General features: G+C 42.2%; 1 pseudogene; it reads right to left on the bottom strand.

The window, feature by feature from the left end:
- Positions 1–8,928: 8,928 nt before the first annotated feature.
- LOC148011513 (pentatricopeptide repeat-containing protein At4g16470 pseudogene) lies at positions 8,929–9,462 on the bottom strand (annotated as a pseudogene).
- Positions 9,463–9,987: the final 525 nt, after the last annotated feature.

Genomic DNA, 9,987 nt, shown 5'->3' with positions numbered 1-9,987 from the left:
ATCCGAGTTGTCCTTTTTCTTGGTAAGACAAACATGCTCCGAAATGCCCTACTTTTTCTCCTCTAGGCTGGTAAAGCTCTGCAGGTCCCCTTTTTTATTTCGAGCACCTTTTTCCCCTCCAGAAAAGAGGCCCCCTCAGAAAAGTGGCCTTCAATTTTAGGTTCAGACTGGCCAACATATGAACCATTGTCTTCCAAATCGTAATTGTGCCGTGTTCAACCAGACTGCGCTCAACAAGCCCTTTGACAGGGCTGACCTCATTTCCTCCATAAGTCCGGGAGTCTGGTGAAATGATTTTCCCTTTGTCTTGCTTGTCACTGGGAGGAGGTGACCAACCATGCCAACGGCTTCTCTGTGGAGTGAACATGAATCCTAAATCTCTGAGATTTCCCTTCAGAAGCTCCAGAGCTTAATTGGAAAGGTCACAAATATGAGAAATGATGTGACCGTAGACCTGATTAGAGCTCAATTATGAAAATGCTTTCAAGCAGCATAGATAAGAATGTATTCATCCCCCTGAATTTTGCAAGCACTAAGTAGAGATTTCAATTCATTTCCAGGGAAGACACCGCATGGCTTCAGCAAACCTCTCTGGCTCATAAGCATGTCCTGAACAAGCAAGAAGGTCAACCAAACAACCATAATGCTTTGACTTTGGTTCAATTCCATATTTAGTTCTCATCTTCTTGAAATATTTTTGTTCCTTGTCCACAAGACTTGCATGGATGCATGCGGCAAGAACACACGTGAATGTGACAGCATCTGGCTGCACACTTTGCTCTTCCAATGCATAATCCTCATCATCTCTTTTTTTGAAAATCTTGATTCTTTTTCCTACAATAGGCACTCTAAGCACTATCCCATCCAATTCTGTCAGCTCATATGTTGCATTGTCAAAGACATGTCTAACTATGTATGGCCCAAATCATCTTTTCACCATCTTTCGAAGTGCAGTATGCTGATTTTCAAGGCTGCTATCAAAGACTTATACCCAGTCTCCCTCTTCTATTGCTCTAGGCTGCAAGCAATACCTGCTGTCAAACCTATCCTTATTTCTAAGTCTAGCAACCTTCAACCTGTCAATAGCTAGTTGAACCAACTGCCACATCTGAAGAGCTAAGAGCTCCTCTCTCGTCAAATCCTCCTGCCAAGGTAAAACTGACCAAGTCAAAGCACAAGTCTTAGTCGGAATAACCGGTTTCTGACCATACATCAACTCTGCGGGCGGGCATATATCCTGTGGTAATACTGTGAGTCCTACGATCAGCCCACAAAGCAAATGGTAGAAGTATCTGCCATTCTCCAATCCATCCTCTGCATGCTTTGGCTAATGCTTTCACTATCGGCGGATGCACTCTTTCACTCTTCCCATTTCCCTCTGGATTGTATGTTGTGGTTAGAGCCAACTTGATTCCTAGTTGAGAGAAAAACTCCCTAGCTTCATCTGCATCCAGTTCACCGTGATATGCAGTGATCTTACCCACACAGCCATACCTACAGAAATTTTCTTCCAATAAGAACTTACACACTGCACTAGTGGTCTTCGTTCTCAAAGGTCTGCCCTCAACATGATCGGTAAGATCCTCTCTAGCCAAAACAATATATCTCATCTGCCATAGACCTATAGGCATAGTAACCAAGTCAACTACCCATTTATAATGAATGCAAAATGGATAGGTCGGATGAAGCTCATCTCGATGATGCACTACAGAATACATTTGACAGTCTCTGCAAGTCTCTACAAAGTGAGAAACATCTCTATACATGCCTTTCCACCAATATTTCTCCTTGATTTTCTCATAAGTAGCCCACACTCCTCTATGACCAGCCCAAGGACTCTCATGAAACTCCCTCATCACCTGTAACTGTGTCTCTTTATCGCAGACAACCTGCAAGGGTAATCCACCTCTTTTCTTCGGGTGCTTCCAAAGAAATTCGTCCTTGAGAAAATAACCATAGGGTTTTCTTCTGATCTTCTTGAACTCTTCATCTGTCCATTCATCTCTTTTGCTTAGTGTACTAAGGTACTTGCCAATCTGCAACCAATCTCCAACATAGAGTTCTTCTATGAAAGCCACAATATCATAGACATGGCAAATATGATCAACCATAGCGGCTGAAATTTTTGCATCATCCTCTTCTGCAAGTAGTGTCTCCTCATCATCATATCTAGCTCTAGACAGCATATCAGCCACTGGATTATCCTTCCCTGCTATGTGTTTAAATTTTGGATTTAATGACTTGATGTATGCAATCCATCTCAGCATAGCTATATCCGGAGTAGAACAACTCGTAATCATATCTATCAATGGCAAGCAATTTGTCTCTACCACAATTGAGGCTCCAATAAAGTACTCCTTGTCATATTTGAGAGCCGTAACAATTTCCAGTAATTCCCTCTTGATTTGCGGATATCTCCTCTGTCTCTCGTTTAGGACTTTCGCCCCAAACCGAATAGCATACATGTTTCCATCTGCATCATCTTGACCCACAGCCCAACCTATGCCAATTGGACTAGTGTCAACTGTCAATACAATAGGCCTTCTACAATTATAATCCACTTTCCTGAGAGTAGGAGCAATTTGCAATAACTCCTTCAATTTCCGCATGGCTCTAGTGTGGCTCTCATCCCAATAAAATTTCTGCCCCTTTCAAAGCAGCTTATATAAACAATCTGCTATGTGTGCAAAATGGGGTATCCAAATCATATAAAATACACAAGCTCTAATGAATCTCTGTACCTCTGAAGTGGTAGAACAATACTTCGTAATCTTGCCTATAGCATCCACCTTCTCAGGTGAGGGTTTCCTGCCATAATACCCACACATATGTCCAACAATGACAACCTCATTTACTCCAAAAACAGATTTTTGCCCTGATAGTGTCAAGTTCACTTCTTCTAGCCTGGCCAAAATCTTTTCACAAGCTAAAATATGATCAGCCACAAAATATCTGCATCCCTGCTCATTTAAACTCTCATTCTTCTCTTCTTCTGCACACCCCTTAATGGGCACATCATCCAAAAAAGGCATGGTAAGCTGAGGTATGTAATCACGAAGGACCTTTTGCATGGCATTCATCATATGTGCAACAAAATTAGTGGCACCTTGAGGCAAGGTATACATCCTGACAAGCCCAATAGGAGTTCTCATAGTGGTTATGTCCCTGCTTTCCAAAGCCAACTGAAACTGATCATATCCCGAATACAAATCAACTAAAGAATAAATGGCACGTCCAGCAAATGCTTCTGCAAACTCATCCACAACTGGACCTATATCAACATTCTTGATAGTAACTCTGTTTATTGGCTGCATGTCCTGTATAAATCGGAGAGTACCATTCTTCTTTGGAATCGTAAACCACCTATTTGAGTATGGTGTAGATGACGGCTCTAGGATTCCTATCCTGATTTTCTCATTCAACAGGTCAATTAGCTTTGGCAGGTGTGCCTTAGGCACTAGAATAGGTCGGAGGTTCCATGGAATATGATGAATAGTAAAGATCACCATAGGAGCAACAATATTCACACATCCAATCTCATGTGGAAAAAAAGCAAACCCCCTTCCATGTCGCTCAAGCATCTCCTAAAAGCATTGCTTCTCTGTGGGTAGCAAGAAGTCACCATTTCCAATTTTTAATTCAGCAAGAGTCTCTGCTAAAAATTTATGGCCTATATGCTCTGGATTCCTCAAAATTGGATGTTTGGCAGCCCTCTCTATTTGCTGATCACTATCAAGTGGAAGCGATACATCTATCGGCTTCACCTTCTTATCCATAGTCTTGTATTTCATGTCAACCCTAGCTTCATTATGATCCTTTGCATTACTCAAATCTTGCTATAAATCAGCAATTCTACACTCTAGTGGTGGTTGAATATCCTCAGCCCTCTACTCTATGGATTGCATAGGAACAGCCCTAAACTCTGGATGCTGAAATATTTCAGCAGTAAACTCTGTTGGCTGAAAGTTTTCAGCCCTCTCTGTCTCTGTAAGCAGATCATAATCAGCCGGAAACTCTGTTTGCTGAATTTCTTCAGCACTCAACACTTTTTGCTGAGTCACCTCAGCCTCTGACTCTATCTATGACACAAAATCTGCAATTTCATGAAACATGTCCAGGGATTGCACTGATATATTACTGTGACAACTCTGCATATCAGTTTTCAGCATATTTTTCATCTCTATCATCGTATCTGCACAAATCATACTATCATACATCCCATCTATATGCTCATCATCCTCTAAAATACCTACATTTTTTCAAATTTTTCTCCTTCATGCATATGTACTGCCTGGCATCTCTAGGCAACTTAGAAGTCTTCTGATAACTCATCGAACTGTTTGCTGAAATTTCAACAAAACTGGAGGAGAAAACATTGCTGCCAGGAGGCGAGAACTCCAATATTCTTTGCTCTGTACCACCGTCGTCTTGCGAAACAGTGGTACCTAATGAAAACTCAAATCCCTCACAGTGGGTAAAGGTGCATCTCTAAGAGTATCCCTGTTTCTAGCATGGTTCACACACACAGTCATAAATTGAACTGCTCTCATATCATCTTTACTGTAAATTCATGTATAAGCAGATCCATCATCCATTACTTTTGTTTCTATGCGCATCTCTGTGATGAATGGCTGTCCAAGAATTATGGGATAAGAGCATGAATCCTACACAAAGAAATGGAAATCCTCCTCTACATCTCCAATAGAAACCCTGACATTAGGACATACATCATACAAATCACATGCAGTGTTGTTGGCGGCTCTCATACGCCACCCATGCTCTACATCCATAGGCCATCTATTACTTTCATAAACTCCACAAACTATGAGATTAATCTTTGAACCATGATCCACCAAAGCAACATAAGGCACCTGTTTCTCTCCAATTTTTACCATCGTTTCTGTAGCTACCCTAGCCCAATGACTCCGCGAAAAGTGACTACGCGGTATCAAGACAGGCTCATCAGTTTTAACATAATGTATAGGCTGAACCCTCTTCTCTATCTGTGGAAAAACAGAAGCAATCTCAACCATAACCTCATCCTCATCCTCATCCAACTCCCCAATCAAAACTCCCTGTGTATCAGTAGCAGGCAATGCATGTCTTTTCCTCTTCACGACTTCTTGGAACTGATCTTGAAACTCTCTTTTCGAGATGCCCAAAACCTCAGAAATAGTAAAAGTCACCTCACTGCCAAGTATCTTGTCATTAAAGATTTTCTTCATGTCCGTAGATGTCTCAATATCAGACATCAATCTAAACCCTGGCTGCTTTCTCTCTCTAGGCTCTTGCCTCTTTTCTTTCTTTTGAGCATCTTCCATCTGTCGTTCTGGCCCTGGCCTCAAAGACGGTCCTGCAGTAGGTGGAGTAACAAACTCACCCCCTCTAGTCTTTTTAGATGCATTTGGATTTTCTTTATCCCTCTTACGCTTCTCCTCAACAAGTACATCTGCTCCCTGAGACTTAGCCAAGTAGGCGAATCCCAACCTGTCTCAGATCTGATGCTAGAACCTGCACTAGTCAAAACAGTTTGCTGAATTTTTTCCTTGTTTGCCGTCTCCATAGCATAAGTCCATAATGTTGACTGATTCTCTGATCTTTTCTCAATCTAGACTCCATATGCAGAAGCATCTCCTCTAGCTGCCACATAAGAAGTACGCGCAGCCATGTCATCCATTAATTTCTTCATTCCGCATTTCCCAAAATTGGTAGCAAGCGGAGCTCCTGTTTCAGTCAACTAGATCTTACCATCTTGTCCCCAAAATACCAAATTCTTCCTCCTTGCATCCTGAAAAGATTCACAATCCTTGCAATGCTGATGGTCCATACTATAACACCAAATACATCTTCGATCTCTCCTAGGTGCACTAGGAGCACTCCTAGGTACAGTAGGAGCACCAGAAGGAATAGTAGGCATGGTCAAAGCAAACTGCTCTTTCAATTTTCCCACCAATTCTGCTTTAACTGACTCCAGTGTCAAATTCGTTATGCCTTTGATTATGTCATCAAGAGAGGAAGGCACTGATGGAGTGGATGGTTTTGGAGCAGAAGGAGCCGGCATCGGTCTTGGAATAGGAAAAACAGGAGGAGTAGAAACAATAGGCACTGGCATAGGCCAAGAAACTGGCTGAGGAAGAGAAGAAATAACAGGGATAGAAGAAGGCATAGGAGCAGAAGACGGCGTCGGTGTCATAGATCCATTTTGTAGGCGGGTCTTCCATATCCTCCTCTTAGTCAAAGTCGAGACTACATCCTGGGCATCTTGCCAATCCGTTTTAAGACCCATAGGCTTCGTGCGATCCTCAAGAAGCTCTCCTAATTCTTCCTGAAGAGCAAGATCTGTAGCTTGCAAGAAAAGCTCAACTTTCTCAACATCCAATGCTCTTTGTTCAATGGCATCAAGCTAACTATACCTCTCTTCAAATTCTCGTATCAACTCTGAAGCAGCTAGACCTTTGTTTGGCATGTAGACCCACTCTCGGAATGACCGCCGTGTAGCCATCCCAACGTCCTCAAGGAAATACTCTTCTTTCAGGGCCTTCTTAAAATCTTACCAATGTAAATTTTGAAGGAAAATATCAGTCACTTTTGCCCTCAAGGCGGGTGTGACAAGACGAAGTAAATACTTACTCATATGTCCTGTTGGTACTCCAAAAAATCCCATTTTGATCTCATACGTCTTCAAATAAGCTGAAACATTACAGCCATCAAATAGCTTCTTCTCATTCTCAACTGCTTCAATCGCCTTAGTCGCGCTGATTGCATTCTCCTGCTCCGAATATAGTTGCCTTTGCTGAGACAACTGTTGTTGATGCAACTGCTGCATATACAATTGCGTCTGCTGATTTTGAAGCTGCATATACATAGAAATATTCTGCAAAATCTGCTTTAAATCATCCGTTGAAGTACTTGAAGCAGCACTCAATGATGGAACTGAAGTAGAGGACAAAGCGGGAATTGTAGAAGAGGCTGAAATTGATGCTGAAGTATCTCCCATCCTAAAATTTATGCGACGCTTTCACGTTGGGTTCACCAAAGATGTCGAAGGGTTTTCGAAAGCAAAGTCACGACCACAGAGGTCCTTGAGAAATTCCAAGATAGAAGATCAATCAAGCGAATAAGCAAGATGAGAAAATGATGTCAAGTCTCTATTTTATTTCTGTCAATAACTGAAGATGAATAGAAAGCCAAAATAGCTTACAGTGGCGAACCTCCACAACGTTCATGTTTACATTCCAACAACTCTTCAAAAGACTGATGAGGCAAGTAGCTTTCTAGCTTAACAACTCCCTCTTTTACATCAGAAGATCTGAACTCTGTTGTGACAACATGATCTTTTGATTCGGACAGGTAATTATTGTCTATGTTCAAATCCACAGCTTCACGTAGCTTCTGAGAATTCTGAACCCAATCTGGGACAACAATTCTGTATGTCTCAGCCTTCAGAATAGTTGTAGCAACAATAATATCATTATCTATAATTGCAGTAGCCTCAGACTCATGTAACTCTCCAGAATTGCCAATGAAAGTGGTGCACCCATAACCTACAAGAGTGAAACCTTGAAAATCCAAGTATTTGTCCAGCTCATTTTGTGAGATAGTTGACAGCTGCAATTGAGGCTCTTGCAACAGAAACACCAGGAAACAAGCCATGTTCTGTACCTATGATGGATGTCATGAATATGATAGAACCTCCAATACCACTATGTTGCATCCTCTTTGCTACTGGAATGCTAATCAAGCATAAATGCTTGAAGTTTTTGTTTACTGCCTCATCCAGCTGCTGCCCACTTGTATCCAGGAATGGTGTGAGAGGACCTGTGTATGAAGAGGAGATTAAAAGAAAGTCCAGGACATCCCATATTTGAGAAGCTACTGAAGCTACAGTTTCGACTGACTGCTGGTTACAATCTTGGAGATGCAAATGCACAATTTGAATGTCGTGAGGCCTGATTAGGCTGCTAGATGCTAAAATTCACTAGGCTTTCTGATTAAGGGTGTCCTGGTCCCCTATTAAAACTACTCTGCTTCCGTGGGAAGCCAGGGCTATGGCAGCATTGCAGGCTTCTTCATCATCAGACCCTAATGCCAGGAAAGCCCTCTTTCCCCGCACGTCCAAGAACTTCGTCTACTCTATTACAGAAATCATCAGCATCAGATTCTGAACCAGATGGTGCCCCTCTCCTTTGTGCCCTCTTGCACCTTCTATCATCGATCTCTTTTCAATCTGAGTTGTCCTTTTTCTTGGTAAGACAAACATGCTCCGAAATGCCCTGCTTTTTCTCCTCTAGGATGGTAAAGCTCTACAGGTCCCCTTTTTTATTTTGAGCCCCTTTTTCCCCTCTAGAAAAGCGGCCCCCTCAGAAAAGCGGCCTTCAATTTTAGGTTCAGACTGGCCAACATATGAACCATTGTCTTCCAAATCGTAATTGTGCCGTGTTCAACCAGACTGCGCTCAACAAGCCCTTTGATAGGGTTGACCTCGTTTCCTCCATAAGTCCGGGAATCTGGTGAAATGATTTTCCCTTTGTCCTGCCTGTCAACTGGGAGGAGGTGACCAACCATGCCAACGGCTTCTCTGTGGAGTGAACATGAAGCCTAAATCTCCGAGATTTCCCTTCAGAAGCTCCAGTGCCGAATGACACGATCTAATAAATTATTATATTGACTAGTCGAATCATAGTCCCTTACCAAGCAAATGGCTGCGTGTGCGGCTGCACCGACTATTAAGAAACCACCTATCCACATGTGATTCGTAAACAGGGATAATTGCGTGGAGCTTAATTGGAAAGGTAATAGATATGAGAATTGATACGACCGTAGACCTGATTAGAGCTCAATTATGAAAATGCTTTCAAGCAGCCATAGATAACAATGTCTTCATCCCCCTGAATTTTGCAAGCACTAAGTAGAGCTTTCAATGCATTTCTAGGGAAGACACCGCATGGCTTCAGCAAACCTCTCTGGCTCATAAGCATGTCCTGAACGAGCAAGAAGGTCAACCAAACAACCATAATGCTCTGACTTTGGTTCAATTCCATATTTAGTTCTCATCTTCTTGAAATATTTTTGTCCCTTGCCCACAAGACTTGCATGGCTGCATGCGGCAAGAACACACGTGAATGTGACAGCATTTGGCTGCACACTTTGCTCTTCCATCTCTTCAAAACATTGTAACGCCATGTTCCAATCATGGTTCTCTCCATAACCCTGTATCATTGCAGTCCAAGACACGACATCTTTAGAAGGCAGCTTTCTAAACATATACTGGCCTTCCACAACTGCTCCACATTTACAATATGTATCTATTAATGTATTGGCCATAGAACAATCCATTTCCAAGCCTCTTTTGGTGATCTCGGCATGCACTTTATGACCTGTTTCTAGAGCACCTATACTACCACATGCTTTCAAGGTGCAAGCAAATGTGGTAGGAACTGGAGAAACCTTTCCTGACTCCATCTGCTCATATAACAACTTAATGCTTGCTCACACTATACCCATGCTCTACATATTCTGCAATCAGCACTGTCCATGAGACTACATTCTGTAATGGGAGCTTGTGAAACATTAGCCGTGCCTCTGTAAGCATGCCACTTTGATGTACATGTCTACCAATGCACTCATCATACCCATGAGTGCTTCTTTTGCAAGCCCATGCTCAGCATACCCTAGAAACAATGCATTCCACAAAACTACTTCACGGACTGGGAGATTATCAAACACTTGTTGTGCATCCATGAGCAAGCCACATTTTGCATATAGATCAACCATTGTGCTACTAATGAAGAGGTCCATTTCCAAACCCTTTCAAACTATTTCACCATGTAATGCCCAGCCCATGTCCACATCTTTCTGCTATGCACAAGCCTTGAACATGGCAACGAATGTGTAACTATTTGGTTGAACACAGTCATCTTGCATTTTCTGAAAGACCTGGAAAGCATGTGATAAATTCACCATGTCAACATAGCCAAGGATAAGGGA

Source organism: Lygodium microphyllum, chromosome 28 (assembly GCF_053477565.2).
Source record: "Lygodium microphyllum isolate KBCC chromosome 28, Lygodium_microphyllum_v1.1.10, whole genome shotgun sequence".
Lineage (NCBI taxonomy): Eukaryota > Viridiplantae > Streptophyta > Polypodiopsida > Schizaeales > Lygodiaceae > Lygodium > Lygodium microphyllum.
The sequence above is the reverse complement of the archived record's forward strand: the minus strand, read 5'-3'. Positions and strand labels throughout refer to the sequence as shown.